Source organism: Canis lupus, chromosome 20, assembly GCF_011100685.1.
Source record: "Canis lupus familiaris isolate Mischka breed German Shepherd chromosome 20, alternate assembly UU_Cfam_GSD_1.0, whole genome shotgun sequence".
NCBI classification, from domain to species: Eukaryota; Metazoa; Chordata; class Mammalia; order Carnivora; family Canidae; genus Canis; species Canis lupus.
Window position 1 is genome coordinate 26970316 of NC_049241.1, and position 20238 is coordinate 26990553.

Below are 20238 nucleotides of genomic sequence, written 5' to 3' on the forward strand. Positions count from 1 at the left end.
TCTACACAGTTTCCCTCCCGGCCTCTTCTCCAGTGTTTCCTTAGAGCAGCATTTCCTCACCATCCTAAATAGTGCTCCAGCCCTTCCCTTTTCCCTGCTTCTCTTAGGTTTTTCTCAGAGCACTTTTCACTACCTGACATTATATTACATTTTTAATGGATTGTCTACATTTTGATCTGCTTTCAATTTAATTACTAGAGTCTATGCAAGAATTTCAACTTCATAAGAGTCTTTTGTTCCATGTCTTTTTTTAATTCCCCAACACACCAAAAAATACCTGGTGCACAGCAAAAATCCCAATAGAAGTTGTTGAATGAATGAATAAATGAATGGATGACCTGGAGCCTGGAAGTCATAAAGGAAGATTATTTTCATGTGAATAACTTAAAAATTTTCAAAGGACAAATTGAGAAAATTATTTGTAGTGTGTGATATACAGAGACCTAATTTTTCAAAATGTGGAAACAGCTCTAATGAGGAAAATATGAAATGACTCAATAGAAAATTGGACAAAGGATCTCAACAGGCAGAGGTATGAAAAAACATTATTTGTTTTCTTAATGACATTAGCATTTCACATGTTTCTCTTTACTTGAGTCCAGTATAAATAGCTATTAGAAAACAGATTTGTTTTCTAATAGACGGGTGAAGTTTGTGTTCATGAACTATAGCATCTGTTTTCCAAGGAATTATTAAAATACTATGCATACCCTCATGTTTTGGGCCAAGCTTTATTCACTTCTGTCAAGGAGACTAAAAGAGCTCTTAAGGTTCCTTAGGATTTGATATTGTCTGTGGATGTAAGCAAGGTCCATAGCTGTGATTGTGTGATCCAGGAGACAATTGGAAAACAACTCTACAACTACAACAAAAAAATCACGTCTACATCTTGGGATGTGGGCATCTGGTCACTCATGACTGCATTTCTGTGTTCTTGTCACAGTGACTTGGAAGGGCTGCTCCTGTCACTCAGTGGGCTGGAGACAGGATTGTTGAACATTCTGCAGCCTGAGAGTCTGTGCCTTCACAGTCAAGGTAGTCCTGCCCTAAAGCCAATGGCATTCTCACCCCGGTGAGAAGTAATGCAAACTGTTGCAAGCAGCAAATGCCTTTGGGAAATGCAGAACATATCTCTGATACTTGGAAATTTACCGGACTCCTCTGGATCTCATTTTCCTTCTTCTTGAGATTGAGGCAGATAAATGAATCAGGAAGGGCTCCATCATCATTACACATGATGATAGCATTACTTACTAGGGCTTTTTGGATGAAACAGCTAACTGAGAAGATTTTGGCAAGAAGAAAATTGAGAGGAGTTTTTTATTCAATCCCCTTGCTGTGTAAACTAAAGATGTCTATTCCCTCAGTGAAACATCCAGTTATTAAGTCCTTTTTCAGGACACTCTCTTGTAATCCCTGTAGTTGTGTTGTAGACCTGTGTATTACCGGGACTGAATTTGTTCCTAAATCTATTTGTGGATGTTATACTTGGGACTGTAGGTACATATGTTAATTAACTTCATAGCTCTATGAAATAAAGATGTAAACAGAAATAAGAGTTGTGATTTCTATGAAAATTAAGCCGAATGCTTGGAAATGACCCAGTGATGAATACTAAGAACAATCCAGTTGAATTAGGTTTTGGGCAAAATGATTCTAAAAGACCAGGAATGAGGCAGAGATGGTAAAAGAACATAGATTTTGGGGGGACATCTTTAAGTTATGACACAGCTCTAAAAATAACCAAAATGGAAAGTGAAGGAAATGGATGATAGGTTTCTTTTGTCCATGGCATAAAAAGTGTTCTGTTCAGTAAACCCATATGCAAAATCTCCTCTCTCCCTAGAAATGAATGTATGGCTGTGTATTTCAAGAAAAAAATTAAGATACATATATGTTATTTTGTGATTCCTCAGTGTGGTAGGTACTGCTGGTTGTCCCCACATCCATCATCTACTCCTTCCTTAGGGATAAAACCTTTAAAATATTGTCTGGGGGCACCTGGGTATCTCAGTGGTTGAGCGTCTGTCTTTGGCTCAAGTTGTGATCCCGGGGTTCTGGGATTGAGTCCTGCATCAGGCTCCCAACAGGGAGCCTGCTTCTCCCTCTGCCTGTGTCTCTGCCTCTCTGTTTCTGTGTCTCTCATGAATAAATAAATAAGATCTTTAAAAAAATTAAAAGATAAAATATTGTCTGGCATATAGCCTGAGAATTAAGACAGTATGTCCCAACTCTTTTTACTCCTAAGGGTTGCCATTTGACTAGGTTCTACTCAAAGGCATTTAAGTTGAAATAGTAAGTAAAAATTTGGGGAAATACCTTTCAAAAGAAAGCACACCCCTGCTTCCTGCCCACTGGGACATGAGTGTGACAATTGGAGCTCAAGCAGCTAAATTGGACTGTGAAGTGGAAGCCCTGTGTTGAGGAACGCAGAACAAGACAGGCACTGCCTGGGTTCCTGGTGACCCTAGAGACATCATGGTAGCCTTGAATTGCATAACCCCAGACTGTATTGACATGAGGGAGAAATTAGTTTCTTGTTTAAGCCACTATTATCTTGGATTTTCAGTCAACCACAGCCGAATTTCATCCCAACTGGACTGCAGATGTTGATTATGTTGGATAAAAGGCTCTATTATATTAGCTATTGCCCAAGAGTCAAGAATTAGTTTTGACTACTTTGACAGATTTAGAACTGTCATTTCTAGCAATAAGCATTATGTTCTCAATGACTGAGGATCCAAAATATTTTTTTTTAAATTTCAGGAGTGCTTGCTAAGGGCAAGAGTGCTATTCCAGAACGTATTGTTCTGAGGTAGGGATGACTTCATCTGAAACCTTGAGTTTTCCTAAGTTACGAGAGTAAATTCAATTACACATGGTTATAATAAGTATTAAAGCGAGAATGTTTTTTTCCCCCCTGTAGTTCAACTTCTCTGTGAATATGCACCATTATCTATCGAGGAATAACCTGGAACATTTCAGGAATGTCATCATGGAGCACTGATTTCACTCTCTGAAAAAGTGCATATGCTGTTGTGGAATGCATTTAGAACTGCTTATTTTAGGATTAAAGGGTATAGAATGAAGGGATACGATTAATCCCTGTGATAGCCCCCTATCGTTTTACCAGCCGACGAGGCAGAAAGCTTGGGTTCACATTACATACGTGGGGAAGTATGCCACAGTGCTACTGTATGTGAGTGTGGGCAAGGCCTGAAACCTTACCGCCTTTGTGTGAAGAGAGACGGCATGTGCCTTTTTAACCTCTTAATTAAATAATCACCATTCAAAAACTTTGCTTGCCGGAAAGTCTGCCTTGTTGGTTATATTGCAGGATAGTTTTTTTGTGTGTAAAAGACTTTAAGCTGGAATTGCTTTTTTGATGGTTATTCCTCACCGGCTTTCCCAAATTATCTGAGAAGAGTGTTAAATTGGTAAAAAAAAAAAAAAAAAAAAAAAAAAAAAGTCTGAGAAAAAATTGGATGACATTTTGGGGTCAAGTTTGATTTATAAAACACACCGGGAAGTTGATTTATAAAAAGCATGTAGGGAATTCATTCATTCAAGAAAATTTATGTGCCTACTACAGCCTCACATGGCCTGAAATACAGTAAAAATCATATCATAAACTTATATAGTTTGAATTAGTTGGATGTCCTTCCTTGAGGCATGTCATATATATAGGTATGGATATCTATTATGCATATGTCCTTATGAATATACATGTGTGTATGTGTACCTAACATTTGTTTTTTTTTAACACAGATGGTAGCATATCATAGCTGCTTCCTCTTTGTCATTCAACAATAGAGCTTTTAGTATCAGTATATGTAAATATTCTTTTTAAAAAGGACTGTAAAATCCCATTAGATAGCTGTACCATAATTTGTTTTTACCAGATCTCCACCGATGATCATTTAGGATATCTAAAATTTCTGGATATTGCAAATGTTGCTCTAGCAGACATTCTTATCTGTAGCTCATCATTGCCTTTATGCATGAAAGTATAGGATACATTTTTAGAAGTAGAATCACTGAACCAAAAGGAATATATGTTTCGATTACATAAATAATATTAGAAGGAAAAATGTTGGTTTTTGAAGATATTTCTATCCATGCGTATGGGGGTAGAAGACTAATTTTAAATGGCTAAGCATTTAAGTTCAACAAACTTCTTGGAATGCCAATTAAAAACTTTTTTTATTGTGGTAAAATACACATAACTGGAATGCCATTTGTATTCATTACTTTGATTTGCCACCCTCGAGTTCTTGCAAAACCACCAAATTGGATTTAACCTCACTGTACTGAGATAGGAGCTATTAAATATTTTTCTCCTGATAGTCTCTGTGGGAGTAAAACACGCTGTCCCTACCGTAGACAAGGACCAACATGCTGGCAACGTTCGGCTGCTGATCGTGCCCACAGTGCGGGACTGGATGTCGGGTGTATACTAATAGTGGTTTGTGTTCTCCACAGGGTTGAGTGGAAGGAGGCAGAGACCTGGGTGTTCTTGATTTCAGTAGTCGTGGCTCTGTTCTGCCCCTGATTTGTCTCATCTCCTCTCTGGGTCTTGATTTACACATATGTAAAAATCAAGGGATTGAGTAAATAAATATCCCCCCCAATCATTCCCATCACACCCTCCAGAAATGTTTGGGAAATTAAACCTGGAAGCGGTTTTTTCTGTCTCCACTGAATCCCCCCTCTACTCCCCACTACCGTTCCTTCCTGTCTCAGCAGCTGCCCTTGCCCCCAGCAACTCTCCCCACTTCCACCTTTTCACCCCACTAATCGATTTTCCACACAGCGCTCAGATACAAAGCAGTAGTTCTGATGAAATATTGAGCAGATACAAACACACTCATAAAATATGTATTAGGCATAAACAATAGCAACACAATGGATGCCCGTGAGCCTACCACCTGCTTGAGGAAAAAGAACCTTGTTATCTTTTCTGATTCCATCCTGTCCTACCCCCACCTCCTCCACCCAGAGGTAACCATTCTCCCGAATTAGAAATGTATCATCTCCTTCTTTGCTTATGAGATTTGCCCCACGTCTGTCTCCCTGATAGTCTTTTGTTTGCATCTCCAGTTGCTGTTTGGGATAAATGTGCAAGAGCTGCTCTGATGCAGGGACCCAGGAGTGGCCTTGCAGGGGGAACTTACCCAGATAAGGAAATGTTTCCCGAATCAGTTCCACTCCCATCAGCGGGTAAGGTGGTTCTCGCGTTCCTCCTTGCCCACACTTGGTTTGTCACCTCTCCCCCTCGGTCCTTGCACATGTGGCTTCCTCTGCGTGAAATGTTCTTTCCTGTTTATCCCAGGCCTGGGTGCTCCTCCACTCAGCCTCTAATTCTCAGTTGAGATGTCACCTTCTCAGAGCAGTTCTCCCACCATATGCCCCCTTGGCCCAAGTTTGTAAGCCCCAGGAGGACAGGGCTCATCCCTGCAGCCTCCGGGGCCTAGCACAGTGCTGGGCACATAGGGGGTACTCAGTACACACATAGTGGGTTTATTTTTTATTTTATTTTATTATTATTATTTTTTCCCCCACACATAGTGGGTTTAATAAATAAGTGGTTGAATGAGTCAGGTCCTTTCCAGCCTAGAGTCCCCTGGTTCAGTGACATGAAAGAAGACTATGAGAAAGTGAAGGAAAACTTGCTTTATGTTTGCCTCCGGCTTCAAGGCAGTTTTGTGATGGAGACGAGAACAGAAGACCTTCTTTGAAGGTGTGTCAACACTGTGCTACTCTGGTACAGCATTTCTAACACCAGATACCAGAGATGATGTCCATTTGAATGTCCAATTGAATACCCAGAGCATAAATAAGTGAGAGTTTTATACTTGCCTGCCTTCAGATATAGGTATAAAGATAACAGGAACAGAGTGAACCTATATTCCAGTCAGTGGAACAGGGGGAAAAAAAAAAAAGTAATCCCAGATGAGAGGCCTGGGCACATTTTCCTCAAGAGCCTAGATGCCCATTGTGGACGTCCTACCAGTGGGTGTTTGTTTTTCTGCCTGGATGCATGGGACTTGGATTCTTTCAATCCTTCGTGGTAGCACATTGCCTCTGAGGTAAGCATGTTGGAAGCTGGGCAGTAGGGCTGCACGTCTGGACAGACTGGGAAGGGGGGCAGGCCCTTGTGAATGAAGCTAAGGAAGTACTCAGACTGATCTCCATAAAGAATGAAATCCATGACACAGAATCACTCAGCCAGCAGAGTCCTTTCTCATACGTAGTCTTATCAAATTGAAATGGGAGGAAGTAAACATGTGCCCAGCATTCCAGAGAAGTCCCAGCAGGGGATTGGGGGGTGGTGGTGATAATAGGCTCCAGCTGGAATCTCAGTTTGCTCATGGGCCTGCTCCGTAAACATGGGCAAGTTAACTTACCTTCTCTGTGCCTCAGTTTCCTCAGCTGTAACATGGAAATATTAATACCTCTCTTATCAGGTTTCCAGTGCAGAAAAAGTGATATAAGGAAGGTGAACCATTTGATCTAGTGACAGACACATAGTTTTTTAAATGTCTGTCTGTATTTATTTAGTTACTTAGATTTTGTTTATTTATTCATGAGAGATACGCAGAGAGAGAGAGAGAGAGAGAGGCATTGACACAGGTAGAGGGAGAAGCACGCTCCATGCAGGGAGCCCGACGCGGGACTCGATTCCGGGTCTCCAGGATCACGCCCTGGGCTGAAGGCGGTGCTAAACCACTGAGCCACCCGGGCTGCCCAAATGTCTTTATTTTAAAGAATTATCTTTATTTTACCCATAAGGGGGCAGGGGCTACACAAAGGTGGTTAACTTATTGGAATATGTATTTGGAAGTAGCCCAGAGTCCAGATCTGCGACTGCTTGCCATTGTTCTTTGTACTCACTGGACTCTACTCTTGAGAGTCGCTAAGATAACAAACTTCTCTTAATTTAACTGTTGCTGTGAAGGGGCTACTCTTAATTTTTAAAAGGTTTCACAAGTCTTTTTTTTTTTTTTTATGTTTCTTAATGGCTTATGACTTAAATTGGGAGGATTAGAACAGAGGAGTTGGCAGTAGCCTACAGGTACAAATGACTTTGAAGATTTGTTAAAAATGAAGCAAGGAGTAAGAGAGGGCTAAGGAGAGTCGTCAGAGCATCAGCTTCCAGACTGCACGCCTGTGGGAAAAGAGGCTCTGAGGGGCTCTCTGTGGTCTTGGCTTGCTCCCTGACATGAGAGGCCGTCTTCATGTCTGTGGCCAAGAGGAAGTGTCATGTTTGTGTGTGTGTGTGTGTGTGTGTGTGTGTGTGAGAGAGAGAGAGAGAGAGAAAGAGAGAGAGAGAGAGAGAGAGAGAGAGAAGTCAGCTCAGTGTGAAAAAGATAGGCAGGCTGACTTGTGATAATTAGTGACCCAGCAGGGTAGAAAAATCCCCCTCTAAAGCTGCTTACTTTCCACCAGTGGATGGATCCTCCCACTTCAGCCCTGGCCTTATCCTGACATCCTTCTAGAGCACCATTGCTTAACCTGGCCACCCCTGATTAAAATTCAGGACAACCTTGAACTTGGGTGGAGACGGTTTTACATCTTTCTACTAACCCCTGCTTGAACTTTGGCATTTCCCTCAATTATGAAGGTGACAAACCACAGTAATAGCATTAACAATACCTGTGAGTCTGTCCCCAATAAAAATTCCAGATGTCTTCATGTCACATAGTAGTCGTGGAAGTCATCTGGAAATATTATTTACATAGAAATTAGGCTGCTTAGAAATTATGGAAGTTATCAGACTTGGTGCTAGATCTTCCTGTATCATATGTTAATAAGTACAGTATTACCACATATACTAAATTATATAAATCATAGCTTACATATAAAACTTAACAGGATAAAAAAATAAAAAATTAAAATAAAAGAACTTAACAGGAGCACCTGGGTGGCTCAGTTGGTTAAGTATCCAAGGATTGATTTCAGCTCAGGTCATAATCTCAGGATCCTGGGATCAAGCCCTGCCTCAAGCTCTACCCTAGAGCCTGCTTGGGATTCTCTCCCTTTGCCTCTCCCCTGCCCTGGATCTCTTTTGTTCTCAAAAAAACAAAAACAAAAACAACAAAAAAAACAAAATTACTTACTAGCATGTAGCTTAGATTTATAAGCATATAACACATATTGTCTATGACATGCACAGTATACTAAGTTACATAGTATATATGCCATACATACTAACACAAAAGGACATAAATTGCTACATCGAATTGAAAAATGTTAGTAACTATATATTTTAATGTAACCGGTTGCCCTTATCTGATACATTTTATTTTACTCCCTTTGGGAAGCAGTTCCCCAAAGGAGAGCAAGGCACAGAAAGATGAATTCTGACACTTGTCTGGAGAGAGGAGAAGAAGGGGGAGGAAGATGCCCTCAGATATTTTGTGGTCTCTCTTTAGAAGCCTGTGAGCACAGTAGAATTGCTGGTTTGGGGTTAAGTTCGGCTTTTCATAACCATTCTGTTGAGTAGTCTTTATTTTTAAATCAGACATTGCTTTTCAGACATCTCATTTCAAAATGAGAAGCCTTTTGTTCTCCAGAGACTCATTCGTCCCCTCACTCCAGTGTTTTGTGAAGCCTCTTTTTTTTTTTGGATTCACTGAGGACCAAGTCAAAAGCAGAGTCTCCAGAGGTGAATCAGAGCTTTGTGTGTGTCTACCACTCCTCACGTTCACTGAAAATCCCACCACACACACACAGCAGGCCCTCAGGCTGCCCTCCCTCTTCCCTTCATAGCGTGATGAGCCCTTCTCTCCAGCCCTTGTCCTGATCAGAGTTTAAAGGGGTGAGAAGGCCAAATCAGGGCATCACCAAGCCCCACCAAGAACACCTCAGGGAACTGCCATGTGTCAGTGATCCATTCACTTGCAAGGGACTGGGCCTGACAGCTCCCTCTATTTCACCCAAGCAGCACTCCTTAAAAACACCGCTTCCCAAAGTCATCTGCTCCCAGCCCCTGCTCTGTGCCTTCAGCTAGATCTAGACATGGTCCCTGTGGCCGAGAGGCAATCTCAGGTGGTGGTTCTACTTAGGAGGCCTCAGACTGCCACGGTTCCCATCCCAACTCCACCCCTGGGTTGCTGTGTGTCTTTTGTCTTTGGGCAAGTTAGTTAAGCTCCCTGGGCTTTCATGTTGATTCCCCCATCCCAGAACTCAGGATTGGAAGAGTGCTTATGGGGTTGTGAGGAGGATTAAGTGAATTAGTGTGTGTGAAGTCCAAAGAGCAGCGTGTGACTTCCTAAGAAGCACTCAGTTAAGGGTTGGCTATTGAAATTTGTGATTGCTGACCTTATAATTTTGTTAACATTGGCCTACAAGAGCCAGAATGAATATAATTTAGAAAGGGAATTAGACAATATTGAGGGGGAAAAAGGTGTGAAAACAGGGAGGACCATGGGTTCAAAGAGTCGAACTCCAGGGGGAGGGAGTAGGAATTCCTGAGGCAGAGAGAAAGGTGGGTGGGGGTGGGGAGCCAGGTCCCTCACTGCAAGGGAAGTCGAGGGCCAGTGGGACTACAAGTGCCTGACCGGGCATGGGATCCAGATCTGAGGCTAGCAAAGGTCAAGCTGGTAGGAAAATGAGAGAGGAGACACAGGGTCTGAGGCTGGAGTGGGGGTGCTGGGCTGAGGGGTGATGGGAAATGCTGAGCTGTGACATGGAGAGGCATGATGGAGCCTAAGGAGGAGCTAGAAGAATTTGGAAGCTGAGGGATTGGGGGGCTGGAGGAAGTGTAGGGGCTGGGGCTGTGAAGAGGGTTGGGGGTAATGATGTAAGGCATGGAATTTGGGCTGGGGTATGGGTACTTGATGGTATAGTAATGAGTTTTCCAAGGGATGTACTTACATGGAAATTGTTTTTTGAAAACTTTTTATTTAAGTATTCCATGTAGAGATTAAAGTATACAAATCATGGGACGCCTGGGTAGCTCAATGGTTTGAGCATCTGCCTTTGACTCAGGTCATGATCCTGGGATCCTGGGATTGAGTCCTGCATCAGGTTCCCTGCAGGGAGCCTGCTTCTCCCCCTGCCTATGTCTCTGCCTTTTCTGTGTCTCTCATGAATAAATAAATACAATCTTTAAAAAAAAAAAAAAGATACAAATTATGTGTGCAGCTTGAAAAATTTCCCCAAACTGTACACTGAAGGCCTAGATCAAGGTACAATACTGTCATCCTTTCTACAGTCAGTGCTCCCACCAGTGGTATGTGTGCCGTGCTTTTGGAGGCATGCAGAAGAATCACTTGGGAAGGCTAATCACTCCAGTGGGGATTTCCTGATCATGTTGGAGTCATGAGGTTTCATAGTTTTTTTTCCTCAGTTGCAATTGGCAGTAGGTGGGAACAGTGACAGTTATATGGCCAACATTTCCCCAAGAGGCAAAGATATAAATGCAAGTAAGGAACCAAATACAAAGGGAAGGAAACCAGTGTGTGTTGGGTCCCTCTCTATGGTAGCTGCTGTGCAAGGTGCTTTATATACACTGTCTTTCAGTCCTCAAAACAGCCTCGCAAGGTAGGCGTCCATTTTACAGAGGGTAAAACTGAGTCTCAGAGGTCAGCTCTTGGCTTAGCCCACGTTGCTGGTAAATGTCAGAACCAGCATTCAAGTCCAGGTTTATCTAGTTTGAAAAGTCTGATCACGTTGCTTAGCTTTGCTCATCTTTACTGCTTCTCTTGTACATGAGAACAATGATATTCATTAAAAAATTTTTTTTGTTACAGGATTTAACCAAGTAGAATTCTATGAGGCTTAGGGAGTTTTGCAAGGATTAAATGATAATATCCCAATATACTTAGGAAATAGCCTGGCACATATTAAATTGCCCCATAAATGCTAATTACCTCACCTGACAAAGAGGTATTAAATAAATGTTAACTTTGGTTGTTGTTGTTAAGCCTCTAGGCTGAGAACTATTTGTTCAGACTCCTTATTGAGTGTGTGTCTTTAATGTTATCTGGTAATGGTTACTCCTTGGAGCTAAAACATCTAATTGCACAGGGAAAGCTTTTTAATGATGATGCCTAATAAAAATAGAATCTCTTTTTATCCACTGACTCTTTCATTGCCCAGTTAATTCACTTGATTTTTGTTTTCTGGCACAGTAGATAGAGAGTCTGTGAATAGAGACCTGTATATTTTGTTTCTTATAGATTGCAACTTTTTTTTCTTGGCCTGGTATTCACATTTGTCCTAGCTACTTAAAATTGAAAGGAAAAGAAGAAGTGGTATTTGAGAAAGTCATTTTAACATCATCCACTTAAAAAGAAAAGGCAAAACTCCCTGTAAGATATCTAATTTAGAGTATTATGAAAGATTATCTCTGAAAAATGATATGTGTTCATCCAAAAAATTTAAAGCCTTATTACTTTCACTTGAACTGAAATATCCGCAGTGATTTTTAATTAGGTTTCTTTCTTTCTTTCTTTCTTTTTTTTTTTTTTGACTCACAAAGTTCCCAGGCCTAGAATGGAAAAGGTCAAGACAGTTTCTGAAGAAAAAAGATCTGATTTTTATTCTTCACATTGTATAATCATACTCTTTTTTTTTTTTTTCGTATACTTTTTCCCCCCCATCTCAATAGCTGACATTCTAAAAATAATCTTGTGTTAGTTTGTAAGCTTCCTTAGTTTGGCCTAGGATGATTTTTTTTTTTTTTTTTTTGAGACGTTATCACTGGATTTGGTTTCCAGTGATAATCTACATGAACTTAGAAGAATTCCCCTAGCAAAACCTTGTGAGGTCGGCCAGGGCAGATGTTTAACATTTCGGCAACTTATCTCCTTGTTTGTTTAGCATTTCTTAGCCTTTGGAGCTTCCCATAAATAGTCATGAAGTTATCACAGAGGAAATCAGCGAAGATGAATTGATGTTATTCCCAAATGCAGGTTGAGTGCCAGAAGCTGGCTGGTATTTCAGAAAGGTGGCAGTGCAAGCAGTGTTGCCTGCATTGCCAAAAGCCCCTCTTTGTGGCATCAGACACTGCCATGTTAGTGTTGTTCTCCTAATGGCTAACCCTGTTGGATCTTTGCAATAAGCCTTTTGAATTTAGATTTCATCCTAGTGGACTGGAGTATGAATTAGGCAGCCAACAAAGGAAACTCTTGACTCTAAGCTAATTTACCAGTGACATGAATGCTTTTGTGGGGATGGAGGTTAGCGGAAGGAGTAAGTGCCTCCAAAATACCGTCCCTAACACATTCACGCACCCCAGTGCCACCATCAATTACCTAAGGAATTCAGAATAGAAAAATATATCAGACTCAATGGACTGGATAATTGTCCTAATTACCTACTTTGCTTTAGCCATAGAGGTTGAGTGTTGCATTGCTCTTCACTGAAAGTCCCCCCAAGGCACCATGTCTGCTCTAAGAAATGATACTGGAGCTCCGGGTGGATGATAAATCATTAAAAAGGACTTCATGAAGATCTGCCCCTTTTCCCTGACCCTTTGCTCCCTCCCTGGTCCCTGGTAGCAGGGACCAGGACAGCATGGGCTTGAATCTGTGAGTCACTTTGGAATTAGAATTCTTAAGACTCAGTGGCTGAGTTTAAATTGAGGGATTGAAAGAGAAGAAAGGTTTCTGTATTCTGGGTAATGAGGAATATCCTAAATGGGGAAGACAACATTCCCAGAACTGGGAAGAGGAGGAGAACACACTTGGGGAGAAAAAGAAGAGCTTCAGTTTGGATAAGATGGGGTTGAGTGGCCTGTGGGATGTTCTGACCAAGAAGTTCTAGAGGCTGATCTTAGATACGGGTTTGGTGTATGCCTAGCACTTGAGATAAAGATACTAGTAATTGGTGTTTAGGTAGTTAATGGGAGTTATTGAAGCCATGGGAACAACTTGAGCAGGAGAGGGTATAGACACTATATTGTATGATAAAGAGTACAATTATTGGTGAAGAACTGCACATGCAATTCTGGAATAACACAGACCCCTTCCTCCCCAAGACAAAAGTTGGCTTAAATGAATTAGGAATTTTATTTTTATTGTGTAATGAGAAAGAGTGACTTTGGGCCTTCTGGGTGGTATGTCAGCTTAGATGCTGTCATCTGAGACCCACACTTCTCGCTCTTTCAGCTCATCCATTGTTAGCATGTACTCTTATCCTCAAGAGAATAAGATGGCTTTTCTTGCCCACCTACCAGTTATGCCACTCTGCACCAACATTCTCTTTGAGATGGGAAGAAAGGGGCAGAGTAACAAGCACAGTTTCAGCTGAATTGTCTTCCTTCCCAGAAGATTCATCCATGACATTGATGCACATCTCATTGGCCAATGTGTGGTCACGTGGCCATCCCTACCTGCATGGGAGGTTAGGAAGCTGAGCTTGGTTTATTGCCACTCTGAGTATAACATTGTAGTCCTGGTAGCAAGGCATGAGGGCCAAAGGGATGAATAAATAAATGAAGTAAATGTTTGGCAAATATTTACTGAATGTGACTGTGTCCAAAATCTGTAAGCATCCTTCCTCAAGTGGCTTTCCTGTCTTTATATTACAGTCTTCTTCCAGTTGGATCATGTCCTGCCCTGAATAAACTATGGGGTACTTACAACTGGTCCAGGACTCATCCAAGAGATTGACTTGCATTCTTGTGTTTGATCTTCATCTACAACCCTTTGGGACTGGCACTGTTATGTCCATTTTGCAGGTAGAAAAACTGAGGCATAGAAAGGTTTCACTTGCCTGGTGTCACATAGCAGGTGATACTGTTTTCAGTGCTTTCTACATTTTTGGCTCCATATATGCAACCCAAAGTCCTACCTTCTGCCAAGACCGTTTCTTGTGCCCAGTTGTTTTATACCAGTTCATTTCCTGAGTTAACATAGTTTCCTCCCTACTTAAAGGCCACGTGCTACTTATCTCACCTAGGATTCACATTTTTAAGCAGAGTTTGCAACTGAAGAGGCCCATTTTGTGTGACAAATGGTGGATCCAAAGGAGAATTCCAAGAGTATTCACCTGTACCAAAGTGGGAAGTATTTGGGGGATGCAGGTAGAGGGATTCCAGTGGAGAGAAACCTAACCCCTGTGGCAAGATGGTGGCAGGTGAGTTCCTGTTGGACTAATTCATCCTTGTGGCAAAGACAGAATGAGAGATGGAAATACTGTAGGAAAGTATGGACACGTTATCTTCCATGCGACTCCTGTGGCCCAGCCCCAGGGTGAACAGGAGAGCCAGAACATGAATCTCTTGCTTCTTGTTGGTTTCAGCTTCTGAATCCCTGTGGTAGTATGGGCTTCTGGCCATGCTGGGTGAGATGCTAGTGTTTACAGATAAATATTTTTTAATGCATTGATGCAAACTGGTGACTTTGTTTAGTTTTCAACTTGAAGCAGTAGCAGTGTCTGTTTCAACATTGGCAGAAGACTGCCTGGGGTAGACCAGGAGAGAGGATTATCATTGTGCAAGGTCACACCTTTCTCAAGCGTATTGTTAAAGAATAATTTCCCCTCTACATCAGGGTTTCTTATCTTGACACTATCGACATGTAGACTGGATAACTCTGGTGTCTGTATGTGTGTAGGGGTGGGGGGTTCTCTTGTTTATTGTAGGACATTCAGCAATGTCCCTGATTTCAATGCACTAGATGCCAGTTGTGGCGACCAAAAATTTCTTTGGCTATCACCACATGTTTCCTGAGGGGGCACATCGTCCCCAGTCCAGAGCCACTCCTCTACTTTGGTTGGCTTTGTGTGCTAACTTTAAAACCCAAGCCTTAGCTGTGGTATAACTCCACTTCATATTTTTTTCTAGCTCTATTGAGATAAAATTGATATGTAACATTTCCAGCCTGTATTTATAAGACTCCTGTAAAGCTACCAGGAGTGAGATACCTGGGACTTAGAAAAATACCATAACATGACATCGAGCAGAGACAAAACCTTTGTTTTGGCATGACATTGGGCAGTTACCAAAACCATGGTAACATACCATGGAACTATTTATTACATTTTTATTGAGTGCCAGTCAAGTGCAAGTCACCAAACTATAATGCCTGTGTACAGCAGTATAAAGCATAGATATAGTTCATGCCCTCATAGAGATTCTTCTCTACCTCTTCGTGCTCATGAGTCCTGAAAGATTAAATTGTAGATTTCATTAAATTGCAGCAAATGCTCTACAGGGAAGGATGGGATGGCCTGATCAAGCTGAGCAAACCAGAGAAGGTGATGTTTAATCATTTAGTCTGAAAGATGAACAGGTGACAAAGGGAGGGAGGAAGAATCTCCTGGGCAGAGGAAATGGCATGTGCAAAGGCCCTGTGGCAGGGAGGAACATAGCATATTTGATGTACTGAAAACCAGGGCAGCTGATTCACAGAAAATAAGACAGAGAGTGGGAGAGGTGAGATGGAAGAAGGATGCATGGACTAATGCCATCTTGGGGAGTTAAGATTTTATCCTAAGGACGGTAGGAGGCCATTGATTTGACCTGGGGGAGCGATATGTTTCACTTAGGGCTTTAAAAGATAAATCTGTCTCTGTCCACAAAGTACAGGTTTCTCTCCAGACCTTGAGGGATTGATCTTGTCCCCTGCAGGCCGACCCTGATGGGAGACTTTTGAGGTTACCCCTGCCATTGGAACCTGTGCCCATCCTCCAACCAACCCAGTTTGGAACCTTTTAAAACTTTAAATAAAAGAAGCAATTTCTGTCCATGTTCTCCCTTTGTTCTCCTTCTTTAAACAGTGATTGAAGCTGAGCTCAGATATCTGAAAACCCCAGAGAAGAAAATGATTTCCATAGCAGCCGTAACCATGGGAAACCTTCAAAATAGCTCCCATTCCTATATTCCGCTCTGCTCTATTGGTTGGCTAGAAATGAGGGCTCACATTTTGGTGTTCTTCTTTTTGTCAAAATCCATGTAGATGAGAGTCGTCTTTTCATTTCCACATATATCTTATCATAGCTTGAGAATCAAAGGATGGCATATTTGGGGTGAGGAAGAAAAGATGAAGCCGCTAGGATACCTTCATTTGTTCCTAACCTAGAGATGCTCGAGTGGAATGTTGATTTAGAAGATGAGACCTCAGGTTGCTTTTCCTGTGGCTTATTTCCTCCCAAGGTGCATGCTAGGACCAACTATATCTCCTTTGAGAGGTATCAGGAGAAAACATTTTTTTTTTCTTTTTTGAGAAACTTGAAAGTGCTTTTCATCAGTTTCCCTTCCATTTTGCTCTCCCAGTCTCTTGGTAGTGAGCCATTTCTTTGTCGCTTCAGAGATGCTCAAAATTCTTCCAGAAACACGTGATTCCCCTTCGGAGGGTTTCTGTCATAAAAAATCAGGACTTTTTTGGGGGGAAGGGAGCCGAATCTCTGGTCCAGTGCCCCTTTCTGGGGTGGGCACAGGGCAAAAATGGGCTGGTCGGTGTTGTTCGTGATGAGCAGAGTGTAATGAGATGAAAGCATGACAGTGAATCAGAAGTTATTGCCGCAGAAGTTCATAAGGAGACTGGAACATATGAGTGTAGTGTTTGCTTTTGGAATTTAGCCAGACCGCTGGGAGAGGCTCAGGAGGAAAGCTGAGAAAGGAAATACAAAGTTCAGGCAAGTCCGTTATGTGCATTCTCATTTCCAAAATGTTTGAAAACCATGTCGAGAAATGCATTGCCTAAGTTAAACCAGCTGCTGGCGACTTCAACGTTCCTCCCTTTCCTGGGTCACCAGATAACAGGCCAACTTCTCCAAGATCTCTGTGTGTACGATTGAAGACTGGGGGGTTGGGGGGTGGTGTTTCCTTTATGCAACATCCTTATCCTAACAGGGCGGCATCCTTTTACCTCCGGAACTCACTGTATAAAAAGAAATGACGACTGTGGTTGAGTTGGACTTACTGCCTGTTGTCCTTTGAGGTTTAGGTTTCTAAACAAGGCACCGAGGACCAGGCAGACGGTCTATTGGAATCATGACGCAGGAATTGAAGAGTTTTGCCCTAGTTCAAGAGTTTGGCCTGGTCTTCCAGAGTTCTCCTGTTGACATTCATGCACCTGATCAGAGAGTTTGCTTGTTAAAATGAAATAAGATGACGGACGCAGCTTGCCTAGCATATGTTCCATAAATGTCAGCTCCTGTCTCTGGTTAAACTCTTATAAGGACGGTCCTAAGATATGACAGTCGAGTCTGCTGGATTGAAGCATGTTGGGGTGGGCATGTTGAGATGTCTTCAACAGCTACAGTTTTCCATGAGACATGTAGCATAAAACCAGACCAGGAGGTCTGGAATGATAATGACAGTCCTGTTAGCCTCTCTATCACTTGTGGTGGAGACTGGCTTGTGTGAAAGCAGTCCTTTCTCTCCGTGTGCAGCACAAGGCCCTGGACAGTGTGCCTCGCTAGCATGAGGTAGCCTCTTTGAGGTCACCACCGAAGATGCTGGTTCCTGTGCTGGAAAAACACACTTTACCACAGCCTGCCTACTAACATGTTTTTTCTGGGTGAGTTGTTAGTTGTTAAGTAACAAATGTCTCTATGTCCTTTAGATGTGATCAGAACCACCGCAGAGTTTTTCAGTCCACATTCGTCTTTCAGGGGTACCTTGAGAAATTTCTAGTTGGAGATTCCCTTTCCTCGCAGACTCTATTGTTCAGTTCTTGATGAGAAGAAAACTTTTCTTACATAATCCCAGAGAAAACTACCTTTTCTTTCTGTGTCTTATAGAATCTCAGACCTGGAAAGACTCTCAGAGAGTTCCTGGTCTGTCCAGTTGAGAAAACCGATTTACAAGGAGCAGACGTGACTTTTCTTAAGAGAACATTCTGGGTCGCATAGCCCAGGCCACAATCTGGGTCTGCTGTGGTGATTTACCAACTAAGGTCTATACATTCTGTATACATTTTTTTTTAATGAGCTTTTATTATTATTTTTTTAATTTTTATTTATTTATGATAGTCACACACACACACAGAGAGAGAGAGAGAGAGAGAGAGAGGCAGAGACACAGGCAGAGGGAGAAGCAGGCTCCATGCACCGGGAGCCCGACGTGGGATTCGATCCCGGGTCTCCAGGATCGCGACCTGGGCCAAAGGCAGGTGCCAAACCGCTGCGCCACCCAGAGATCCCTATTCTGTATACATTTTTTTCCAATTTTTTAAAATACTAGTAAAAAATTACTAGTTATAAAAGCAAAATGCATCTTTTATAGTGAGTGGTTTTTGATCGATAAACATTTTAAGTGCATAAGATTTGGTCACTGAAGTCTCCCTCCAACCACGGACCTAATCCATGGTGATTGGCAGGTGGGAGGGGGGACTGTGTGAGACTGGTCCTCCTTTTAAAGCTTGCCTTTAACAAAGATTGATTTTGTGCTGAAGACATCCGATTCTAAAAGATGGGAAGATTGATGTCTCAGATCCCTTTGTGGATGTTATTTGGGGGAGGGTTTGAATTTAGCCGGGCCTGGAGGCAATCCCTGGCATTCCTGCCACCTAATTTTGTGGGTGCGGGGCTGGCACTCGCTAAGCTCCCACTTTCTCCTCAGCACGATGAAGACCATAATACTGCTTTGATGAGGTTATTGTGAAGATAAAATGGTGTATAGTCCATGGAAAGCCTTTAGCACAGTGCCTGGCGGTAGCTACAAACTATTATTAGCTCCAAGATCAGCCACTCATTTCCACTCCTGAATTTGAGTCCAGGCTGACAAAGAAGGCACCCTCAACTTCCCTTGTAATATGAACAAGTTATTGAACACTCTGGCTCAATTTTTTTCCCCCTAATCTCTTAGACTGACTGAATCAGACCATTCTTACCTGTAGGAAAAGATGTTTGTTCATTGGCTAACCTGTTTTTCCCTAAAGTCTCCTGTGTCCATATTCAGATGGATCTTCTGATTTTTAGGCTCTTTATTACCAGGGTCCTGATAGACCCACTGTATCTCCCTATTTTGTTTCCAGTCCTGTTATTTATCCTTAGGAATCTGAGTCGTTCCCCTCCACCCCAAGCAGGGATACAAAAGTCCTATTTAAGACGGTGTGATGAAGAAAAGAACAAGAAATCATACGGGAACAATGCGGAGATGCAGAATAGCTACCCTTTCTCACACATGGAACTAATCGAGGCTCTCGTCTTGGGGCCCAGTTTCTGCACTGGGATCCCAGAGCCTGTCCTATAAAGAGGTGGTGGAACCACACCTCCGTTGGTGCCCAGTCGGAGAGGCTGCGCCCTCAGCTTGGAGCTGTGCAATAATAATAAAGCTGAACATGTGTAGGGAAAGGTGACCCATATATTTAATAGATCCCAGTGTGTGAACCGAAGTCAAGTCTGATCACAAGGCACGTAAAAGCTTCATGGCGGGGGTGGGGGGGGTGGGATGGTTCTCATTTTTCCCACCGTTTCTTTGAAACATGGATTATTTACTGAGGCTCTGTTTGTGGCTGCTCTCCCTGCACCGTTCACCCATTCTGTGACCCCACCAAAGGAGGAAACTCTGAATCCTGCATTCATGCTTTGAGGTTCCAAGATTGCGTTTCACCACCTTCTCAGACCAAAAGGGACATTAATCATAATAGTGGAGCTAACAGAACTCTGTGACTTTCTACCCTCTTTGAAAGCCCCTTGAATTACATTTTCATTTTTGGATTGGCTAGTTCTCAATAAGTGGGTCTCCTTTAAGTTCCTATAGTTTTTCATAGGTAGATTGCAGTAGTAGTTTTAAATATTCATTATGAAGCATCACGAGTTCTAGTTTTTAAGTACCATTAAAACAGGATTGTTCCCTGAAGGTGTCGCTGTGCTTCCGTCCAAGAGTAAGAATAACCTATATTTGCAAGGCTCTCCATGGTTTTCTAAACCCTTTTGCATATATTAGCTCATGATACTGGCACCCCAGAATATTCTTTTGCTTTTTTTTTTTTTTTTTTTAATGATCATCATTTTCCAGATGCTGAAGCCAAGGCTCAGAAGTAGAGTGTTCAGCATAGGTGGGGTGAGACAAAACCAGGACAGGAATCTGGTTCTGACCCTAAAACAAGAGCTCAAAAATAAACAAATAAACAAGAGCTCTTGCCTCTTCCTCAAGTGGTCTCTCCATACTTCAGCTACAGTTCATACTGACCAAGGCATCGGCAGCAGATGTCCACACATTCATTGAGCACCTTCTATAACCAAGTAGCTTATACATCAGTTCGTTAAACCTCTCTACAACCCTCTAAAGTAAGTAGGAGTCCCATCTTACAGATGAGAAAACAAGTTCAGGGA

General features: G+C 42.1%; 1 protein-coding gene across 8 annotated transcripts in view; it reads left to right on the plus strand.

The window, feature by feature from the left end:
- The window catches only part of PRICKLE2 (prickle planar cell polarity protein 2), a 322311-nt gene that overhangs the window by 13819 nt on the left and 288254 nt on the right, over positions 1–20238 (plus strand). For 2 of the 8 annotated variants that reach the window (XM_038565926.1, XM_038565931.1), the window contains exons 1-2: positions 15878–16143; positions 17350–17477. The exons of 5 other annotated variants lie outside the window; for them this stretch is intronic. The gene's annotated coding sequence lies outside the window, so the exon portion shown is untranslated. Of the gene's footprint in view, positions 1–15877; positions 16144–16225; positions 17478–20238 lie in introns of those variants that run through there. One more of the 8 variants, XM_038565927.1, reaches the window with a different exon arrangement.